Genomic DNA, 23630 nt, shown 5'->3' with positions numbered 1-23630 from the left:
TGTCTTATTGACCAATCAGATTGCTTGGTCAGAAGTACTTTGTGTATAATCAGAGTTTAGACTGCAGTTTGCCTGCAGTATCATGGAAGTAACGGGTTACTTTTCACTGAAGTTGCTGAAGTAAACTTTTTCTAAGTGTATAACCACTTGGAAACGAAACAAATCTCTATTTTCCCTATTTTCAGACTGAGATCGGTTAGGTTAATTTTGGAAAGAAAGACCCAACAACACTCAAATCATATTTTTCAAAGCACATCATGTGTTCTGAATCTTTTTACTTATTACTGCAGCTGCACTTAAAGAGTATGACGAACTGTTGCAGGCAATTTGCACACATTTATGCTGCGTTCATGTGATGACGGATGTCTAGATCTGGACTGAGGAGTTTTTAGTTTTTAGTTGGTTTTGCTGTTTATGACAGTTTTTGTCGGTGTTTATAATGTGTCATGGGTTATTGACCAATCAGATTGCTTGGTCAGAACTACTAGTTGTATTCTGCAGTGGATTTGAGGTCCACAGCATTAACACTGGCTCCAAAAAGCATCAAGATTTGCAGTGTTTTACTGTAGTTAGGAAAAAAGGACATTACATACATCCCCCAATGTCTTTATTAAGCAAGGACCATGCATAAAAAAACCATTAATCTCAAAATGAGAAAAGTTGATTAATACCAGATTTAACTAATTTAACCCTGCAGTCCCTGGGCAGGTGCAAACAGAACAAATACCTAATGATAATATCAATTATCATACACCATAAAAATATACATTACAACAGATACAAACACATCAACATACCAACACATCCATTAGGTTTGCTACAACTAAAAAAAATCTGGATCATGGTGAAATAGTGTTGACGTGTGTGGTTACTCAGTGTCCACTTTTCGACACCATGGGAGGAAGTCTCATGGTCTGTGCCTGTTTTTAGCTCAGTTGGAAGCTTATTTCAGTGTTTGATGGCTGTAAGTGAAAAAGCAGATTGTGTAGAAGCACTTTGCCGCAGTGTAATTTGTGTCTGTGGTTTAGAGAAACATAAAGTGCCAACATTTTCTCTGGAAATTTAGTTTCTGAAACACTGAAAGTAGTGTGTGACTGAAGTGTCTTCATCAGGATAAGACTAATATATTTTATAATCACGGGGAGCCACTGCATCATGGCTTGAACTAATAAAAAGATAAGAGTGACATTAATTACTCCGTCCTCACTCTAGATGGCAGCAGGTGAGGAGAGATGGAGGCTTCAGCTTTCATTATGGAAATGTGCAGCATAATCTCAGCTCTGCATATCACACCGAGCTATACAGTCCAGGAAATCTGCAAACTGTGTGTCTGCTGTGAGTCTGAATATCAGCCGGCTGTGCTTTAATCACAGCGTTTATTAAAAATCGATTATATTCAAACATAAACCAGTGAAACCAGTCTCCAGAGCCGCGCTGTCCCATCCTGACAGACTGGAGCTGCTCTGAACACTGACTGCCTTATTTCCTCTGACAATCAATCCCGCTGTTTCTAATTGGACGGGGTATCACCCCCCCCCACCTCCACCTCCTCCTCCTCCACCTCCTCCTCTTCCTCCTCCTCTGCTCCTCCGGTTTATTGTCACTGACAGTCGGATTATTCCCTCACAGTAGCAGCCTGCTCCTCCTCCTCCTCCTCTTCTTCCTCTCCGTCCGACAATGCGGGCACCAACTAAGGATTTATAATTTCTTCACTCTGCATCGTTTCTTCCTCCTCTTCCTCACGGTAAGACCGATCTCCGCTCGCTTTCTATCACATGTTTTTGCGCTCGGAATATGAGTGTGTGTGTGCAACCATGTGCACGTTAGGAGAGTTAAACACACTTGTATTGTGAAGTGTGTTATTAGCGGGAGCTCGTGTGTGATTGAGGCGATCTCTGACGGATCCTCAACTTCCCAAAAAAAAAAAACCCTGAGAATGCGGATGCAGCTATTTAGAGACTCATGTTTGGCGGATCATCATAACGCTTGTGGTTAAAGACGCGCGCCGTTCACAGGCATCGTGATTACGGGTGTCGGTTTGACACGGACCCGGTGTGTCCTCCCGGAGACGCGCAGTAACGCTCCGGTGTGGTCCCGGGCACCGCTGCGCTCTGCGGGGCTGCAGGAGCGACGAATAAAACCTCCGCAGTCAGTCTGAGCTCTCCCACTCACGTTTTTTATTATAACTGAAAATTAAATTATGCACAATGACACCCCCCCCCCACTCTTCCTAATTCCTCTCACTGGAGTAACTCGAGTCCGCTTGAGGTGGGGCCCCTGGAGGACCCCTCTCTGATAACCACTTCCACCACCCACAGCACCCCCCCCAATCTCTCAGCAGCTCCTAAAATTTGGGTGGCATATGGCTGAGTCCTCCCCGAGGCTCACAGATGTTCACTCGTTACATCAGCAGCCTAGTTTGGAGGCAGAAGACACTCAAACTATAGTGTGTGTGTGTGTGTGTGTGTGTGTGTGTGTGTGTGTGTGTGTGCAGGGAGGAGGGTGTTGGTGTCTTTATGGGAAAGTGTGGCTGTGTAATTGGTAAGGTCTGATGCCTCCTGTTCTCACTGGAGGGCTATAATACTCAGCTGAAGATAATCCTATGCAAAAAAAGAGGCAGGGTAATCCTGTGATATGATGCAAATGTCTCAGTCCCTGTAGGAGAAATCTGAGAGGGCCAACGATGTTGTTTAATGGTTCATAACCTGCCTGCCAGGCTTTAATGTAAAGAAACATACTTCCTACGCTCGCCTGCATCACACTCAGCCGAGGCGCTGGAGCTGTAAAATGATCAAAACCAGTGAAAAAAGCATCTGCACCTTTAAATCTGTGCAAAAAGCTCAGATTTTTTTAAATTTCATTTTAAGAGGCTTGAGGATGTAAAATTATCAGACAGTGAAACACCAGGGCTGCAACTAACAGGGTTGTCACAGGAAATCTAATCAAAATTGAATCAATTTTAAGTTTAGACTAGAATCAGAATCAGTCCTTTACTTTACTTATCCCGGGGTTTAATGTGATTTGTTACAGTCGCTCTGATGTATAGTTGTAGAAAGTGGAAATAACACTATGAAAATCAGAAATAAGTACAAATATAAAACAAAAGTATGTGCTTCAATTGAACACCAGTATGTAAAATATGTAAAATGTAAAATATGTGTCATGTGCTGAGTGTGTCAGCTGTGTAAAAATATCAGAATATACAAACATATGTGAAATGCTATGTTACAATGTGCAAAACGAGTATGTTACATTTAGAAATATTTAAAAAATGTGCATTAGGTTACAATGCACAACACAATATTTACATAAGTAGAGGGGGGCGACAGATTATCGGCCTGGCTGATTATTGGAGCCAGTATTTGGCATTTTGCTTTTTATCTGTATCAGTGTTTTATTTAACTGATCGCTGATAAAATTTATTAACTAAAACATGCAAAGAAAGTTTCAGCATGGCAGGAGCTTTTACTTTATAAAACCTCAGGGAGATATTTTCATTTAATCATTTTGATTCAAATTTTTACTTTTACTTGACCTCATAAACAAGTTGCTGGGAACTTGATGTATATGATGTTTGAAGTTTTTGTTTTGATTTAACATTTGCTGAAAGCATTATATTAGTTTGTTATATTCCAAATTGCAAATATTGACAGAAAAAATTTCATTTTTATTTTAAATGCATATCGGTTTCAAATATTAGTTATCGCTTTCACTTGTAATCGGAAACTCCCCCCTTCTCATTTTTGGCTGCTGACCATCATCCTCCTGATGCTCGGCCATTTGTGCCGTCTAATTTTTAAGAGGGATGTGTGCTTGTAAAACAGATTTGAGATTTAAATTTCAAACTTTCTTAAAGATGACATGTTTTAATGTTTTCACTTAAAATTGATATTGTTGGATTTTTCATTGTGGAATTCGTATCGATAGATCGATGTATCATCACGTCCATAGTGTGCAGCTGTTTCCTCACTGACAACAAAATAAACAGTTAATTGTTCGAATTTACAAATGCTTTATGTTGAACTTGTGACCAAAACTCTCCTCAAGCACTTTAACTGTGAGCTCCAGCGGTGCAGCGACCTCGTGCTCACAGTTATGGTCTTGAGATTTACAGAATATGAGACGAGCGTCCAACGAGGAGATCCGTCCTCCAGCTGCATGATCTTCACTGTGAAACCTTTCTGCTGGATTAGTCAGGGATGTCAAGTGATGCCGTAACAATCCACCGTCCTCCGTCATGCCTTCACTGATGCCCCCGAAACGGCCTAAAAAGTTGTCAGATCAGCTCTGCTGTGGTGCATCAAATAAGACAATGAACCTCAGCTGCCGGTGCTCAGATGTTACAGCTGATTGTGTAGAGCTTGTGTTTTAACAATTTCAGAAGTTTACAGTTTAGACTTAATTAATGGTAATGAGTGGAAACATTTTAAGACTTCAGGGTCCATTAAAAGGATTTTTTTTTGCCGCAAACCAGTAAGTTTTTAGCAGACACAACATTTAGCTTTTTAATGACTGATTTATAACACTTTATTTCACCGCTCTTACTAGCAAACTTTTGAATGTATCTAACATGTAAGCACATTGTACATATATATTTTTTTATTTCTACTTTTGTATATATTGTATTGTGCATTGTAACATAATGTACATATTTCTTTATATTTCTAAACTTTACATACTACTTTTGCACATTGTAATACAGCACGAGGCACATGTTTGTACATTTTTATTTTTTGTACTAAGGGTCGACAGATTATCAGCCTGACCGAATATTGGGGCTGACTTTTGGCATTTTTCTGATTATCTGTGTCAATGTTTTATTTTTAATGATCACACATGAAATCAATTAATTAAGAAGTGCAAAGAAAGTGTCAACATGGGAGGAACTTTTACTGTTAAAAACGATTACGATTTAAATTTTCAAATGACTATATCAATTATACGAGCAATGATCATGTGTCATCCATGCAAAGTGAAAACATCAATCCATATTATCCTCTTACAGATGTGCCTTTATTTTGAAATTCTGTGTCACCGTCGCACAGCGTCAGGCAGGTGATGGCGAGCAGCTGAGATAAAGACAATGATGAAAATGTTATTTACCTGGGAATAAATCGTCAATGTGAAAATGTTTTGTTTTTGGAGAAACTCGGGGTTAACAGACAGATGTAAACAAAAGCTGTACGCAGGAAACCTGACGTAGTGCCGGGCATCTTACTCTGCTAACTTCTAACAGAAACATTAGCTGCTCTGTTTCAACAACGTTTCACTAGAAAACAAGCATGCAGACTGAAATTCATCTGTGCTGTTCTGTCGGGAGATGCAGGGACTTAAACCAGCGGTGAGTCCGAGAAAGCATAAATAATAAATGTAAACTGGTTCAGTTAGGAGTAGAGCAAAGGCCACTAGCCTCTAAGCTAATTTATGCAATGTAAAATGCCATAGGCTAATGCTACAAATGTTAGCATGTAGTATATGTGGGGGAAACATGACTTAGAAAAGACAGTTATTTTGTCTATAAACATTGACAGTTATCACTGAGCTGATTTTTATACTTTTGTAAAAAGATCTTGTTGTTTTCTTGTCGTTTTGAGGATGTTGAGAAATTTGTCTTTAAGTCAGATAGTCCTGAAGTTTCAGGATAAAGGTCATGGTTTAAGTTAAAATGAAAACTTTTTTTCTCCAGAAAGCATTTTTAAACAGAATGAACCAAATTTAGTATTCACAATTTATGAAAATGTTTTTATCTTTTCTGGCCAAAAGCAAGACAAAGTGGTGTCAGCTTCCTCTGTAACTGAAATTAAATTATCAGATAAGTTCGCTTCATATTGATCACAGGTCCAAAGTACCTCTAAAATTATTATATCATAATGAAACCAGTGATTTCCACCTCTGTTTCCAGAAGCTTTAAATACTTATGAAAAGCATCATCAGGAAAAGTGACGTTGATCCAGGTCTCCGGGGGTCACTTTATTAAGCTGTTTGGTACACTTAAGTCAAAACAAGGGTTTGCTCTCAGCGCACTGTATGCACTCCATCAATCACCCAAACATCACAAGCTGCGTATCAACCAGCCACATCAGACAGGCCGCTGATGCCCCCCCCGCCATTCTCACCGAGATGAGCTTTAAAAAGGAGAGTTTAATCTGGGCTCTGTTGTTGGGTTGGTGGGCTGATTGTGTGCACGGGAAGGCCTACTCGTGTGTGTGTGTGTGTGTTTGAACGAGGGCGCTTGGAGTGAGAGGGGTGGGGATTTTAGGAAGCATACTTACATTTCAAAGTAATGGCCTATTTATAGGACAGACAAACAGCGGCGCAGCGAGAGAGCGGGAGCAGAAAAAAGAGCCCAGCGCCTATGGCCTGTTGTTGTTAGCATCGAGGAATGCACCAGTGGTTGTAGTGATAAGGACGGAGTGCATGCACGGCTTGTTCGAAACACACACATATACCAAAGGCTGCACATGCACCGAAACACACACATACAGTTTTATTTATTTACTCAGTGATTACAGTCTCGCACAACAATGCTGCGCACACATGCACCGTTTTGGGATTAATGCTACGGTGCTGCTTTCATCAACACTTTGGAGTTGAGAGATGATAGCGTGCTCTCAGCCCTGCAGCTGGGACACGCAGCACGCCTGATTGTGTACGTGTGTGTCTAATCACAGATGGATGATTATATTATATGTTTGCCTCAGTGTGTGTGTGACCAATCGGCTCCTCTTTTAAACTCGTGTGTTTATGTGTTTCATCAAAGACTTTGATATTAATCATAGCCTCACATGCGTGCAGCGGCGGCCCGAGGCAGACATTGTGACTTCTTGGATGTTAAACAAATTGGCTGTTTTGTATGTGCTACATGAGAATTTACCCAAATGAAATTAAAGTCTGCTGCTTGTATGAGTGTAAAATGTCAGGGAGAGACACACGCTGGTGTCCATGAAAGAGATGACCCAGGAGATTGAAGACTGAAGCTTTGAAATTTTCAGTGATTTCTCGGATTGAACCCAGTTTAGTTTTCAGATGGAGAGAAAAGCTCTGAGACAACTGGGACATGGATTTGTAATAATGGCAACTATAGGCCGGTTCCCATTACAGATTTGCACAAAACTTAGGTGATATTTTAGAAATATGGATAAAACACAATGGTGAGATGACTGTGTTTCCACTGAGTGATGTTCTCTGTCTCCTCCTCTGGTGATAACATGCTAGTAACCATGGCGATGGATGTTCAAAACATTAGCAGCTTTATTTCTATTGCAGCCACCGCACTAGCCGTCATTATTTCCAATCCAAGGCCACGTAGGCGTGTTATGAAGCCATGATGGAAAGGCGAGCCCCTTATACGTGGGAGCAGCAACTAATGAGGGATTTCAGGGAGCTGATAGTTCACGATTTCACAGAGGAATTGTGGATTCAATACTTCTGGATGATTGTGGATGATATTTTTATTGAGAATTAACAGTATAAAATTTGGATTAACAAGAGAAAAGGCAGAAAAGCCCCTCTATACATATATATGTATATGTATGTATATCTATCTATCTATCTATCTATCTATATAAATAATCTGAATTTGTATAGCACCTCTCTCACAAGAAATGCAGCCCAACGTGTTTTACAACAAAGAAATGACATACACCAAGTGCTTCACCCACAAGTAAAAATAAAATAAGATCAGAACAGAATAGATAGACTACATCTTCACATGGATAAAACCCTGGTAAATATAGTAAATACTGGTGAAAGTGAGATAAAAATAAAGGTAAAAAATAGAATGCACACAATTCACAACATAAGATGGAAAATAAAACCCACTGAGGTAATATTAATAAAAATTAAGTTAAAATGGTGTTTAAAATGCATTGAAGTAAGACAAATATGACCTTTTAACATCTTGCAAAAATAAAACAAATATCTTATTTTTTGGGCGTGATGTCCAGAGTGTTAAAATTTATTCGAAGGCCACAAGTCAGTTTCAAGTCGAGCCAGTTTTATTATAAAGCCCATTATCACATTATCACACTCAGAGGGTTTTACAGCGTACGACATCCCTTTGTCCTTAGACCCTCACATCGACTAAGAAAAAAATCCCCTAGGGCCGGACTAAACCTTACACACCAGCAGGGTCTGAAATTAACATCCGCCAAGCGCTAAGCCATTTAAAAATAGCAGATGGCAGTTAGCAGCTAACTTAAAGCATAAACGTCGGCAAATTGTGAAAACATTGAGGTCCAGGAGCTCCTTATCTTCTGGACAAGATCAGCCGCCATATTACAGACATGTTAAATGATTGTTATGTGATGTCATTGTTGCTGCGTATGAAGCGCTGCTGATGCCGAGGTTTTAGGTCACTCTAGAGGCGACACCGTTAAACATTACGCCACTTTTGTTTCCAGAAAGCAGCTGTTGTTTGATTATTTGCAAAGACAGAATGAAGAGGGGACTTCGTAGCGCCATCTCTGTGTCACTTTACTCTTTTGGATGAAGCTTTAAAACATTTATTTTCAGCATCAGTGTTGGTCTCCAGTCGGGAGAACTGTTGTAATCTGCAGAGTGTACCAGAAACTCCCAGAAACACTTGAGACAAACTTAGATGTTGAGCTGGCATTTTTAATGAGCCTGGTGGCACCACAGGGGATCCTGGAGGAAAAGCTTTCTGTATTTTTAAAAAAAATCTTATCTCCACTTAAAGAAATAGCTTGAAATTCAACTTTCAGATGGTGCAGAGCTCCAGAATCTGCCGGGGGAATGTAACGCCTTTAAAACCAAACGAATCGATCCGTTTTTTAACAACACAAACCTCCCTTGGATAACAATGCTCCGTGTTTGGGTGCTTGACATTTTACTTTGCCGTCCGAGTATTTCATCTTTTATTCAATCTAGCGGCCCATCTTTCTATAACACTTCATATCTACAAACTCTCCTGCGGTTTCAAAATCTTGTGTTGCTGCTGACTTTAATAACTTTCTCTGCAGTTTTTCCTCTGAACTCACAGTGAGAGAGAGAGTGTGTGTGTGTGTGTGTGTGTGTGTGTGTGTGTGTGTGTGTGTGTGTGTGTGTGTGCGTGCGTGTACTCATGTACAGGTACACACTCTTCGTTCAAAGCCGAGGCCACTGTCTTTTCTCTTGTATTCACTTTCATTCACATAGTTGGAAAACAGAGAAGGTAGCATAATAAGAGCGATCACATGCAGCAGAGGTGTGTGTGTGTGTGTGTGTGTGTGTGTGTGTGTGTGTGTGTGTGTGTGTGTGTATTGAAGGTTGAGTTCTGTCTTGAGTTCGGAAAAGGCAGTGAGCAATTTGGCGAGAAATGCTCCACAAATGACAAGAAATGAGTTAAAGGTAATGTGAAAAAGAGAATTTATTTATTTATTTTTTAAAGGGGAAATAAAAAAAATTATATGTTTAAAATTATGTTACAGAAAAAAATCTTTTTTTTCAACTTTTTAGGGTTCATTTCTTGTTACTTTTTATTTAAATTTTTAGGTTGTTTTGAGCTTTTCACTAATTTGTTGCCTATTTTGGACCATGTATTGGGTTACTCATTGCCTTCTCCCCATAGTCTTGCAAGAAATCAAACCAATTTGCTCAGGTTTCAAACAGTAAAAGAGCAGAGACACTGATTCCCCACTCGCTCAGCTAACATTACCAGGATCATAATAACTTTATTTGAACAGAGTTTACAGAGTGCTTTGACAAACAGGCAAAGCAGAGGCGAGAGGACTTTCTCGCGGAGGTGACATAACAATAAAAGCTGCTGAACTAAGGCCAGACAAAAGAGAGAAACCATTACAAAACAAAAATAACACCAACAACCCATACCAATGAGAGTAAATGCAGCTCGAAGAATATTAACAGTGTAGAAAATAAACAATTGTATTAATAATAGCATTAAACATGGCCGGGGCAGAATAAACGAAAACAATAAAAGATAAGATAAAAAACATACTAAAATAGGTTAATAAAATAGACAAATTTGCTATATCTATTGTGCAACAGTTTGTATAACAGTACATGGCACAACAGGAGAGCTCTGTTACAAAGTGTGGTGAAACTCACTGTTACACATTGAAACACAGAAGCTTTAAAATAACGCACTGTAGCTTTGACTCAACACGCCGCAGAGGACGGTGGCATCCAGACCTGAAGCGAATGTCTGCTGAAGAATGGAGGCATTGTTCACATCAGCAGAGCTACGGGAAAAAAACAAAATATTTTCCATGAAATGCCCTCTTACATAAGCTCTCCCTTTTTTTATCATCTTCACGGTCTTGCTCTTGTTTTCTCTCTTCCTCACAGAAATTGAGGTCAGCGTTAATTGAAATGCAGACACCTATTAATTAGTGAGAGGATTTCTCCCTCTCTGTCTCTCTCTCTTTCTGTTTTCTGTCTTCCTCTGTCTCTTACATGGTTTCATAACTGTTTTCTGTCTCGTGTTGAATCTCTGTTTTTTTTACCTTCCCTCTCACTCCTCTCCTCTCTCTGATTCCCTCATTTTTCGGGGGCCTCTCTTGATGATTGATCAAGCTGTTTTGGTCTGAACACGCAGCTTTGAACAGCCGCTCTCTTCAAGGAGTTTCACAAGTCGTCCTCCTGTGAGATGGAGCTGGCTGCGGATTAATCCAAATCAAGTCCAAACTGTGCGCAGCCCCACTTTCTCAGGTCGCTGATTATTTATCAGACAGCCAGTCAGCTTGTTGTCAGGCAATTTGTTAATTAATGGAACTTGGGAGGATGTGAGTGTGTGTGGCGGATGACGGATGATTAAAGATGAGTCACAGGGGATATTGATGGTTGGGGGGATGGCTCGGCAGGTCACGCTGTGTAACTGGACATAATGACACCGTGTCCCAACAGAAAACGAGCGTCCAACTATCACATAGCTTCATGTTACACCACAGCTTGCTGTCCATATTAAATCCAATAAATATGCACCTCTGCTACATCATGTGAACAAACATGTGTGCTCAAGATCAGACTGGAGGTTTTAACGCTTAAAACATGAGTTTTAACGTGACTTGCTGTCTCCCTGACTTTGCACCTTACTTTATAAATCAGATAATAATTAGTTGAATACCCCTTCTGTAAACCATCTTTAAGGTGATACCACAATTATCATCATAGATCATCAGACCGATTATTGATGATAAATTAACAGCTCTCACATTTAAACAGACTTTTCAAATTACTGCACAGTTCAAGATAAAATAAAAAGATCCTGAACAGGAAAATAATGGTTTAAATGTAAGCTGAATTATGATAACAACATGATGCGCGCTGACATCTCCAAATGTCCACTCCAGCGTGGACATGTCCAACAGCCCGCTCCAGCGTGGACATGTCCAACAGACCGCTCCAGCGTGGACATGTCCAACAGCCCGCTCCAGTGTGGACATGTCAAACATGCTGCTCCAGCATGGGTAAATCTGTGATAGTCCGCTCCAACACGGATATGTGCGACAGCACGGACATGTCCAACAGCCCTCTCCGACTGGGGCAGCTCTACAAACTGTCTCACTCCTGCGAGGTTTTCCAATAAAACACCTGTCATTATGTGCGGCCAATACGCACGGAGGTGGCTAATAATAGCGCCCATACCACTGATTCATCACATCTACCTGTAAGCCAGGCATCACCAACTGGCGGACCGCGGTTCGAATCCGGACCAAAACATCGTCCTATCTGGACCTGTGGCCAAGTTGTAATAAAGTGTAAAGTGTAAGCGCTGAGCTCTCATTATTATTACCAGGGGCAGATGTAATTTTTTGGGGGCCCGGGGCCACAAGCACATGAGCTTATTTTCAGCCTTTCTCTAACTGTGAATGTTGGCAGGCTGTTGGCAGCTATAGGAGAAGTAGGCCGACTCAAAAGTTGACAAAGAAATTTCACAGATGATTCACAGAAGTTGAAGTCAGAGTCCTGCAGTCAGGAGAGGTTGGACTATTATCAGCACAATGTGCTTAAATTTACCTGAAGTTTGTTTCAGATGGAGCTTTTCATTTTTATATAATGCTGGAAAGTTTAATAAATAATTATAAATCATATGTTTATTACACTCCAACACACCATGGTCACATGACACTGTGTCAGTGAACTATGAGGGCAAAAAACAAACCACAAAAACAGGACAGTGCACGTCTGTCGTAGGTTAAACACAAATATCAGCAGATTAAGAGGCGTTTCTGTTGTTTGGATCCTATGGAGCTTTGCTACAGTCATTAACTGTGAGATGACATAATTTACTGCTGCAGCTGCAGGGAGGCAGAGTAACGTGAAACAGCTTATTGTTTCGGTAACTCGTCTCTCTCTTTCTTTCTTTTTACTGTACAGACAAACACAAACAGTGCACAACTTGTTTTGTCACTTTGTGGGTTATAGAGTATATTTGTGTACTGATATTGAAACATTTTTTTCCTGAGTTTCTGAAGAAAGCGATGCAAACACTGTGTATCATTCACTCCCTGTGATCTGTTTCCTGTCTGCTGTGGATGTTGATAGTGGGTAACACTCTCTCGTACTCCTCCTTAAGTCTCCTAAAAGAAAAGTAAGAAAGTTTTGATGTAATTAGGTGAGGAGGAGGCTGTAAACATGTTGTTCAAAAGCTGTACTTTTGCTACCATCTGTTCGCTCAAAATTCAGCTGTTAATTATCAGGGGAACTTCCCGCCGTCACACCTGTGGTTTGGTTCATGTGGTCCAGACCACGTGAATACAATGAGACACTGTGTTTGGTTCTGATCAGGTTTCTGTTCACACCATATTTTTGTTTGATTCATTTTGTTTAGATGCGTCATGAGGACCCACATAGTGAAATTAAATTTTGGTGACTAATGCAGAGTCCAATCAGCGGCCTGAGACCCTCCTTTTAAGGTGTTCTCAGTTTGGTTGTTCAGTCCACACTTAAGTTCAACTGACAGCTTTCACACCAGTGCATGGTTCCCATGGTCATGAAATTCCTGGAAAAGTTATGAATGTGGCCTGGAAATGCTTTGGAATTTAATGAATGTTGCGGAAAAGGTTTTGAATAATCCTTTTTTTGTGGGGTATTTTTCAAAATATGTTCATAAAAATCCATGTCTGTGTATTGACTGATCGATTGTTTGACCAATTGTTTTGATCATTTTAGTAAATTGCTCAGGCTCCTCACCAGCAGGCTCGCTGTCTCACACTAGCAGCTTGTAATAAATACGCTTAAATCTAAAAAATAGACAACTAAACATTTCCTTTTTAGAGGCCGCAAAACAAGCTGTTTTATACATACAAAAAAATCTAAAAAAACCAAAACAAAACAAAAAGAAAGTTGCAAATTCTCACAGTGGAGAAGCTGAAAATGAGAATCTCAACTTAATTTTAGTTATTTTCAAAAGTGAGACTTTTTCTGCATATTTCCATGAAAAAAAAAATAGCACTTCAACTTTCAATTATAAAAAATTAAAAATCAACCAAAAATAACTATATTGTTTTATTACTTTATGGGTGATTCTGCCTGATAATAATAATAATAATAATAATAATAATAATAATAATAATAATAATAATAATAGTTGGTTAATGTACCATGAAAATCTCATACTGTTGTAACCTAGTCAAAATAGCTGAAATCAATTGTCTGTGACTGATCGATTATTTGACTAGTTGTTGTGATCATTTCAGTAAATTGTTCTGGATGTTCTGCAGTAGGCTCGTTGCCTCACACCAGCAGCTTGTAATAAGCAAAGATTTTCTGCGTTGAAAAGATCCTGAGAATAATCAAGTAAGCGTCAGTTCTTTAACAGGAAATCCTCATGAAACTGAGAAGCCTAAGAACAACTTGTTTCATTTGTAAAAACCAGCAGCAGAAATAATCCTGGTTTGTGCTCATGACTGTCTGCGGTTCGTCTTAAATATGTCATGATTGGCTGTTGTGTTTGTGATGTTGCCTCGTGGAAAAGCATCCCCGCTGCCTTTTCTGCTTTATTGCTTTTTGTTTACTCTGAACATGTTTTTGTGAAATCCCGTCCTCTGGCTCAAAGTTGACAAACACGTCATCGTCTCTTTCAATTTCCCCTTTTTCCTCCTTTTTCAGCTGTAATAGAAGCTTTTGAAGAGCCAAATTTCCGCAAAAGCTTGTGTCGATATTTTGCTGCCCCCTTTCATATGGAGTCGTATTGGTTCTGAGTTGTTGTGAGTAAACCACCTGCCTCGGCCCTGACAAAGAAACTTTTGATGGTATTGACTGGATATGTGGTCTAATGGATGTGAAGACTCGATATCATTCTGCTGTGCACAAAAGCCGGCTTCATAAAAATACACTCAGAGGTTGTGCTGCTGTGAAAGTGCCGTCCTCTGATGTGTGTTTGAGTGTGTAAGTGAGGAAGCCGGACCTGTGAGCTGCAGAGCCTGAAGGAAGGCCAAGAGTGGAGGGGTAGAGAGCCTCTTATCCTAATGCACTTAAAGTCTCCGGAGGAAACCAGAGAGAGGAGACGGAGGGGGGAAGGAAGAGACAGAGAGAGAGAGAGAGCAGCCATGTCTTGTATTAGAGTGTGTGTAAGTGGGGGAGACGAGTGGACGAGAGATAAGATGTAGAGGAGGGGATGAGTGTGAGAGTAAAGGCGGCGGTGAGCCATCAGATAGTGAAGGTTGGAGGTTAATAACTCACCGTGGTGAGAGCTGGAGGAGAGACTCAGAGGAGCAGGAGGAGAGGTTATGACGAGTGACGTTTGAGATGTAATCCAGTTCCCGGAGTCTGCATGGATACTGGAGCTGCAGGGGTGTAACGATCACAAACACAGTCGCCAGAATAAACGTGGGCATTGTACGTTTCTGCAAGGTACAAGGTAGATTTATTGGTCATTTTTTAAACATAGTTATTGGATGAGTTGATTAAAATCAGCAGCTGCTGTGAAAAATCCATCCGGTTGCTTATTGCTGCAAACGGCATCATTCAGTTCCTACAGTGCATTTTTTGAATTCGCATCAGATTCTTGTGTCCTGTCGGCTCTGAACAAGGTCCGCCCATCCAGTGCAGAGCAGTCTCTGATTCGTTGCAGAGTGAGTCTTAATCGCATCTTATCCACTTTATTCTCCCGCGACCGGACATTAGCCAGAAGAAGGCTTGGTAGAGGAACAGCTCTCGGTCAGTCGGGTCAACCTCGCCCTGATGCCGGCTCTGCTCCCTCTCTTTGTCCGGCACTTTCGGTTTCGTTTCTCCCCTCTGGTCTGACTGGCCGCTCGGCGTATGTCATTGGTGGGGATCCTCTTGCAGTCTGCTGCATTCAGTCCAAACCTACATGACTTTTCCCGATGTTGATAAGTGCTTCTCTACACACGACATAGTCATAGCAACCTAAGCTATTACATGGTGTTCGATGAATACAATGAATATGTTACATTTATACATTATGATGTGACAGATTCATTAAAGCTTTATGTTAATCCCCTCCACTTTACGATAACAGTCAGCTCAGATATACATAGCTCAGAACTATATCACATAAGAAGCTTTATATAATGCGCAAAAAAATTACAAATGTAACATTTTCATGGTTTTGCAGAAATGTACAATGCCAGCACTTTCTTGTGCTGTCTGTGCTGTGATTTGGTTCATAATGAGATACACTTTTCACAAACTCTTACTGGAAATATGCAGCTCTTATAGGCTAGAAGTAAGTTCAGTTGCATAAAATGTGAAAACTTCAGTGAAACTGGAAAGTTTGTGTTTTTTGGTTGTCAGACTGGTTTCAAAATGCAAAAAATGGATTTTCTTTAAAGATCCACCAAAGATATGTTTTAAAACAGACTACAACTGGATGGAATTTTTTCCTCTTGTGGAGTTGATTTTAACATTATCTGCTCTGGTCAGTGATTTTAATCCCATCCAGAGTGCATGCATGGGTCATTTTTCACCCCCAACTCATTTACATTACAGCCTTAATTACCTACTCTTTAACAAACTCACTCGTCCTCCTGTAATTTAAATAAAATAATATTTCATTAACCCAAATCCTGCAGGATTGTATATTTTGTTTAAGTGAGATTTAAGGAGAGCTCAGAGAAACTTTCCTCTTAAAGCAGACAAATTTGAAAATAAACTCTGAACTTCACCTTGCAGAGTTGATGTTTGCACAAACATGAAAAACATTTAAATGAATAACTTAACTTCTTTTACAAGTAAAACTGTGTCTGCATGAAACTAACCTGAAGAAGGGAAAAGGTTGAAATAAGAGGAATAACCTCGTAAAGATTCATATTCATGACAATCAGCTCAAGCTGAAAATGTTTCAGTTGGATATTTGTAATTATTTTGAGTTGTGCTGGTATATACAGACAGGAGCCGAAGGGAAAAGGTCTCAAGGAAAGTTTTGAACTCAGTTTAAGAGACTCACTCCGAGAACTCGCTCATCGACTGCTTGTGGTCAGAAGCCAAAGACTGAGCATTGATCGCAGCAGTCAAAGGAAGCCAAAAATGAACTTCTCCTTGTATCTAAATGCAGCTTGATCACTATCCTGGAATAAGAAGTCAGATCAAACTGACAATCTGACTTCAATAAAAGCTCCTCTGTGGCTGCTGCTGCTCCTCACCGCTCACACAAAGCCAATCAGCCAGACATGGGGGAAATTTTAATAAGGGATGCACCGATTGGGAAATTCTGTGGAGATAGAAATGTTTTTTTGTTGTTAAATCTTCATTTAAAAAAAGAACTGAACTGTTTTAAAGTCATTCAACCACTTTGCATGAGCACAAATAATAAAAATAATAGCATCTAAAACAACTGCTTCAAAAGCCTTTTTATTGTATATAATATATCATAACTCCCTTTCTAATGTCTGTGTTATATTGTGGTGTAATCATAAACAAATTTCTCCTTCAGACAGCTGTATTTATAAAGTTTTACATTATTTATTAAGCATTTTACAAGATTCAATTTAAAAACATGAGAAAGTTATAGTTTACTTTTGCCCAATTTACTGAAGAGAGCTTCAGTGCAGCAGGGTTTCCCACACATCCATCCATGTGTGACTCTTTTTTGGATCAACAAGCTCTATTTTGATGTTTTGTGCACTCTGGCACCTTATGGATACTAAAAGTACAAAAACTATTCCCAGTGTGATTCATTTTATTTCTATTGTGAATTAGAAAATGTTTGGGGCCCACGAGGCGTGAGTTGAGTTTCACTGATTTAAAGGTTGTTTGAAGGATAAAATGGTGCATTTCAAATTTGAAAGATTATTTTTTTCTCCACAATGAGCATCATTCATTTTTCTTGTATTAAAATTTTGTGCAAACATATTTCATCATCACTGTCCTCTGTGTATGGTGTTCGTTGTGTATATGCTGCTATACTGAAAGTAGTCAGGTGTGTATGTGTGTGTGTGTGTGTGTGTGTGTATGTGTGTGTGTGTGTGTGTGTGTATGTGTGTGTGTGTGTACAGAAAAAAGAGAGAAAACAGCGCTGTAGAAATCAAGTGTGTTATCTTGTAGATGTGAAGCACTTTGAGGTCCTCTGTTCCGTTTCACAGCACCATTTTATATCACAGAGCACCACAGTGTACTTTATATCTCTACTTCGGCACACATCAGCAACTTCTCAGATTGTGACGCGCGCTTCTGCAGCCTGATTCTCGAGGCGCTTTGTGAAATGGAGTCTTGTTATGAAGCAGCTTCCACTGCAACAAGAAGGGCATTTCTTTCTGCAGAGAGCGAGGGCGTAGCGTGTCAAATTAAGCCCGGGCCCCCACTGTCTGCCCTATAACACAAACCAGTCCCTGTCTCCTCCAAACAGTGATAATATAATTGTGCTAAAATGATCTTTGTTCATGTATCATGGTGTGTTGAGACATAAACAAGGGAAATTTCCATGTGAAGGATTGCGTGGCTGTCAGGCAGCGGGGGGTTAAGAGGGATTTTTGTCGAGGCCATTTGTGTTTGCTCCTCTTTAGCGCTGCCTTTTTGTCGGGAATGCAACACGATTTTCTTTCCATTCATGTGTGCAATCCCTTTTGTTTTCTTAAAGACCAGCCTAAAACACATGTTCACATTTGGACAAGCGAGGAGATGTCATCTTTTGTTTACCGAGCGGCTTTTTGTGGTGTGTTGACTGCAGAAAAAGCTCTCTGGTTCAGGTTTGCTGGTGAGCTTCAAACGAGCCTCCACTTTACTGACGATGTTAACAGCTGCTCTCTGTTCCCTCCAAAGCACCTCGATCACCGTTCACCATATTTTACAGTACTTAAACTCCAAATGCTCTCAAGGAAACACAAGTCAGCTCCGGCAGGCTGTGGGCATGTTGCAGGAGCGAGCAGTATAAGCCATCACAGTTGTTTGCCGAGGTGGATTTACATTTCAATGTAAAGAAACGACACTTGTGTTATCTCTGTGAGCAAACATCAAACAGGACTCCGGTTTACTTGAGGTTCTCGAGTCCCTGCTGCTTGGCCTATAAAGCCAGCCTCGCTCTCCCCTCATCCGCATAATCGAGTTGAACACGAGCATGGCTTTCTCATATCTAATGTAGGACCAGGCAGCCACTCAGACGCTCACACAGCCATTGGATCTGGGTCAAACGGCCTCGGCGATGAGACAGAAAGGGACAGTTGTTTTTTGCCTTTTGAAGTTAATGCAAGTCACTGAGCCCCAGAAAACATCAATAATGTCAAAATGTGTTTGTTAGTGGAACGGCCTCACTGCGCCGAGACGATCAATCCGGCGTCTCCCAACAATTTTGTCCTCAGATTTTCTTGCCTGCAGACTGTTTGGACTGTCGGGCCGTGACAGAGAGGAGGACGACTGGAAGAAATCGATTGTATATGTAAAAAAAAAAATCATTCGAATAAAGAGACACAGATGGATCATCTGCGTATTAGATGTACGAACTCATAAGCTATGAGTTTATTTTTCTCAGTACTTATTATCTAATAAACATGATGGAACATGTTCAATATCACAAAATGCTGCTCTGAGGGTAAAATGCTTCTAACAGTCTAAGTCCACCCAAAACACCTCTTTTGCTAAAAATTTAAACTTGGCTACAAGACTTTCATATGCTTTAGGAAGTTATTAACCCCTTAGATCCTGCCCTGATATTATGCACACTCATATTGCTCTGCGCACAAAATGGTAAAATGGTAAACGGACTGTACTTGTATGACGCTTTTCTCGTCTTTTTGACAACTCAATGCCCTTTTCAAAACTACAAAAAAAATGTTAATCATTAATATGATTTTCTACTTTCATTGAGTTTATTTTTTCAACCAACATCAGTCCTAATCATAAATATCAAATATTCATGAAGTTTCAGAATTTTAAAATGCCAGGTTTTTGTCATGATGCCACTGTTTTTAGAGTAAAAAGTAAAAAAAAGAAGAATTTTCAATATATTGCATGCAAAGATATGTCAGTGATCAGCAGCTACATTGACTGTGACAGGTCACCTAGTGGAAATAGCATGTATTTCCTCCATATGCCAAATATGGTCAAAATGACCTCATCAGGTGGAAAATAGTCAAAATGACAAATGCAGAGTCAAAAGCCCAGAATGACACCCAGAAATAATACAAGTCCTGTTTTTCTGCTCTGATGGCTGTGGGATCAAAAATGTCAGTTTGAATGGGTTTCAATGGAGCATTTTTGGACCTGAACAGTCTGAATGTAACTATTTAGTTTCCACAGTGTATTTTAGACTTATTGTAGGAGCTGAGCTGCAAATTCACTGATTACACTCAAATACACAATCTGGACTACATTTAGGACACATGCATGATCACAGCCAAAAGTTTAAAAAAGGAAGAAAAACATGTAATTACTGCAAGGTAATGAGTAGGGATGGATATCGTTAAGATTTTAATGGTTTTACTCTTGTTGATACTGCTTATCGTCTGGATTGAAGAGTAAAAATGGAGCACAGACGAACGTTTTAATCTTGTTGCAAATTAAAAACAGTGGTGGTGAGATAAAAACTGTTAAAGACAATGTTATGCAACCTAAATAAGCAAGAAATATGTTTTCTTAAAATCTCCAGTACAGATAGTAGAACCATTAACGTCAGAGCTTTTTGATCCTCCTTTCTTTAATAATTCACCACTGGGGCACGTTTAATACTAGGTTTTGTTAGCCATCCCTACTTATGAGACATAAATGAGCGAGAGAATGACACGACAGTTAAACCGAACGAGCCCTGCTTCTCCCCTCATGTCTCGTCCAATCAATAAAAGAGAAAAGACGAGGAGAGGTATAAAAAAAGAGTGAAATAAAGCAGAAACAGTCCAGTTGTTCCAATATTCAACAATTAAACAGATTGTGAGGACTGAATTTGATCAAATGAAAAGGTAGGCGTTGTTTGTGATGGACGAGAATCGCTGAAGAATCCCGTTGCCTGTCTGGTGCCAAGAGCATCGCTCAGTAGGTGATGTACACGGCTCCGAAATAGATCATATGCCTTTTTGCACCTGGAGCACAGTTACCGTGGAAACAGACAACAAATCTTGGCTCGGAAAGAAGAAATATCAACATTTATAGGTCTTCCATGCTCCAAAATATAAATACTCCAGAGGTAAGACACACCAGTGTTGAACATTTATTTGGCATCAAATACTGATTAAAGACTAATAATAATGTGAGGAAAAAATAGTTATGAACAGTAAAATGTTTATTTCCTTAAAGAGGCAGTGTGTTGCTGATGTATTTATTTTTCTCTTGTAGTCATTTGCATTTTGACAGAAGTGGACAAAAATGTTGATGCTCAGATGCTTCACGTCATGTAGTTTAGATAAAGTGAAACAGAGCCTCACTTTTTATTCCTTTTTATTGGGGATTCACCGATAGTGAAATTCTGGGCCGATGTTTAACGGTTAACGATAGCCCAGAGCCGATAGCTGATATCGATACTTTTTTTGTTTTGATTTAAATTGATCTTTTTGTTGTTATTTTTCCCACTTTTGTGCCAAGGAAACAAAGCAGTCTTCATCATTAAAAACAGCTGAATTGTTTTAAAGTCATTCAGTCCTTTATTACGCTACCTTTGAATGACACAAATTCAACCGTACAGATTTATGAGACGACCTTTAAAACAGTCATACTCAACTCTTGACGTTTGTAGGATTCAAAATTGATGTGATTCACACTGGGAATTGTTTTTGTACTTTTGTATTCATAAGGTGCCAGAGTGCATAAAACAGCATCAAAATTGATTTAAAAAAGAAAGTGCCAGTGGAGGATCCCCCACACCCCCGACAGAGGTCCTAGATAAGACCCTAATGTCCTAAAATCCTACAAATGTTTTAAAATCATAGAAATGTCCTATAATCCTACAAAGTCTTACAATCATCTTAAAACACCTAGTAATGTGCTAAAATCCTACAAACCCTACAGATGTCCTAAAATCCGAGGAACATAAAATTCTTCAAACGTTCAAAAAACCTTCAAATGTCCAAAATTCCCCGAAATGTGCTATAAAAATCCTAGAAACATGCTAAAATCCTTGAAATGTCCCAAGTTCCTAGAAATGTCCTAAAATCCTAGAAATGTCCTAAATCATGGAAAGGCTATCCAAGGATACCCAAAAGGTCCCAAAATCTAGAAACTTAAGAAAATCCTACAAATCCAAAAATATTACAAATGTCCTTAAATTATCCCAAAGTTCTGAAATCCTTTAAATGTCTCAAAATACCAAAATGTCCTTAAATCCTAGAGACATGCTCAATGTGTTACTAGGATTTTAGGACCTTTCTGTGGTTTTACAACAAGACATTGCTAAGATTTTAAGACATGAGGGGTCTGTCTACGCCTCTGTATGCTGTTTTATTCACCTTTTGTATCCTAAAAAGTACAAAAACAATTTCCAGTGTGAATCACTTTATTTTCATTGTGAATTAGAAAATGGTTGGTTGGGGGGGTCACCAGGCACCCTATAGGGGGTCAGATTTTGCCCTCGGGCCATAAGTTGAGTACCACTGTCATATACCAGCAGCTGATATGTATTTTTACTGCTTTTATAATCAAAAGTGTGTGTTTTTATCAACTTTTCCACAAGTTGCAAATATCCTTCTTCTCGCCACAGTCTGACCTTCTGTGTGTTGACGCTCTCTATGATCCTCCGCAGACCGGCTGCCTGTTACAGATCTGCACACCAGTTTGTTGTTTGCTGTCAGTCTTCAATTAAGGAACATTTTTGCAGTTTAAGGAAAAAATCAACAAAAAACCAAACAAATTCTGAACACCAAGCAGCACTAAAACTGTGTTTGTCTGTCTCTATGTTTAGGTTGTAAAATCTAAGGACAAATATAAACACTGTTTTATCATCAGAGTGTCAAACTTGGGGCAAAATTGTCTTCAGTACAAAGACAAATTTACATCCCGGCTTATCTCAATGAGTTAAAAACGCAGATAATGAGAGTGTGTGCCGTACGGCCATCAGGCTGCCTTTAATAAGACGCCTGCATCAAATCTGCACCTGCTCCTCTCCGCCGTGTCATCACAGCGAAACACCAGGCCGGTATTTATCCAGCGTCTGACAACGCTTGTTCTCAATCAGGGGAAGCTGTCTGCGTGTGTGTGTGTGTGTGTGTGTGTGCGCATTAATTTGCGAGTGTGTGTGTGTGTGTGTGTGTGATATGTCTGGGCTGACCTGTGGTTGACACACAACCTCTGTGGATGCCATCTATCACGCTCGTCCAATCGCAGGAGTTTGCAGTGACACAGACAAATATGTGTGCATGTATGTGTGTGTGCATGTGACTGCCTGTGTGTGTGTGTGTGTGTGTGTGTGTGTGTGTGTAATTGTGTGTGTGTAATTGTGTGTGTGTGCATGACAGCAGTGGGAAGCAGGTCAGTGTAGTGCGCCGACACAACGAGTCTCCACAGAGCCGAGATGAGAAACAGCCATTGATTCGGTTTTTTAATTAAAGGTCCTCTGGAGTGCAGGAATATTCAGCCGGACCAGTGACAGAGCTGTGTGTGTGTGTGTGTGTGTGTGTGTGTGTGTGTGTGTGTGTTTATATGTGTGTATATTTGAGCACAAAGATTTATTCTCTACAATGATGGTAATGCCGACCTAAGATTATAACTTAATACTGAGTATTAGGTGATATAGAGTGCTGCTGGAATGAGTCCTCGAACCTGGAAACGAGTTCACATGATGCATTTCTCGTTCCATCGTCTCACAGTCTGTTTTTGGTTCGATTAAATAAGATCTGCAGTTAACACGAGCTGAAGAGACTTAGATGTTTATTTCTACAACATAAAATATGTCAGTAAATACCCCGCCTGGGAATTTTGAAGCTCTTTTTGTGTCTTAAAAAAGGCTGAATGAAACTACAGAACATCGTCACGCTGAGCGCGGCTTTACAGCCTCGTTGGAGTGGCGACGTTAAGTCATGTGACCATCGTGTAGTTTGTTTATGACAAGGGGTGTCAATTTTTTCAATTCATGATTAAATGGAGAATTTCTGTAGTTAAGAGCGATTCATTGCATTTTTTAGTAGCATGTTTTCAGTTCCATTATTTTGCATTTCAAAACAGTTTTGAAGTCCATATGAACAAGGTAAAGTAATTCTTACCAGATTGTCTTGATTAGGAATCAAAAGACAGCAAAAACCTGCATGGGACGAGCATAAACTGGGCAGAATTAACATTGCTGTATGTGTATGCAG

General features: G+C 39.8%; 1 protein-coding gene across 4 annotated transcripts in view; it reads left to right on the top strand.

Moving 5' to 3' along the window:
* The first annotated feature begins 1552 nt into the window (after positions 1 to 1552).
* pcbp4 (poly(rC) binding protein 4) overlaps positions 1553 to 23630 on the top strand; it is a 159890-nt gene continuing 137812 nt past the window's right edge. For 3 of the 4 annotated variants that reach the window (XM_088071014.1, XM_088071012.1, XM_088071025.1), the window contains exon 1: positions 1553 to 1744. The gene's annotated coding sequence lies outside the window, so the exon portion shown is untranslated. The remainder of the gene's footprint in view (positions 1745 to 23630) is intronic. The other variant, XM_088071019.1, reaches the window with a different exon arrangement.

The sequence above is a fragment of the Plectropomus leopardus genome, chromosome 2, assembly GCF_026936395.1.
Source record: "Plectropomus leopardus strain MGB_pleo_1.0 chromosome 2, ASM2693639v1, whole genome shotgun sequence".
NCBI lineage: Eukaryota > Metazoa > Chordata > Actinopteri > Perciformes > Serranidae > Plectropomus > Plectropomus leopardus.
Note: the sequence above shows the minus strand (reverse complement) of the source record. Positions and strands in the feature narration are given on the sequence as shown.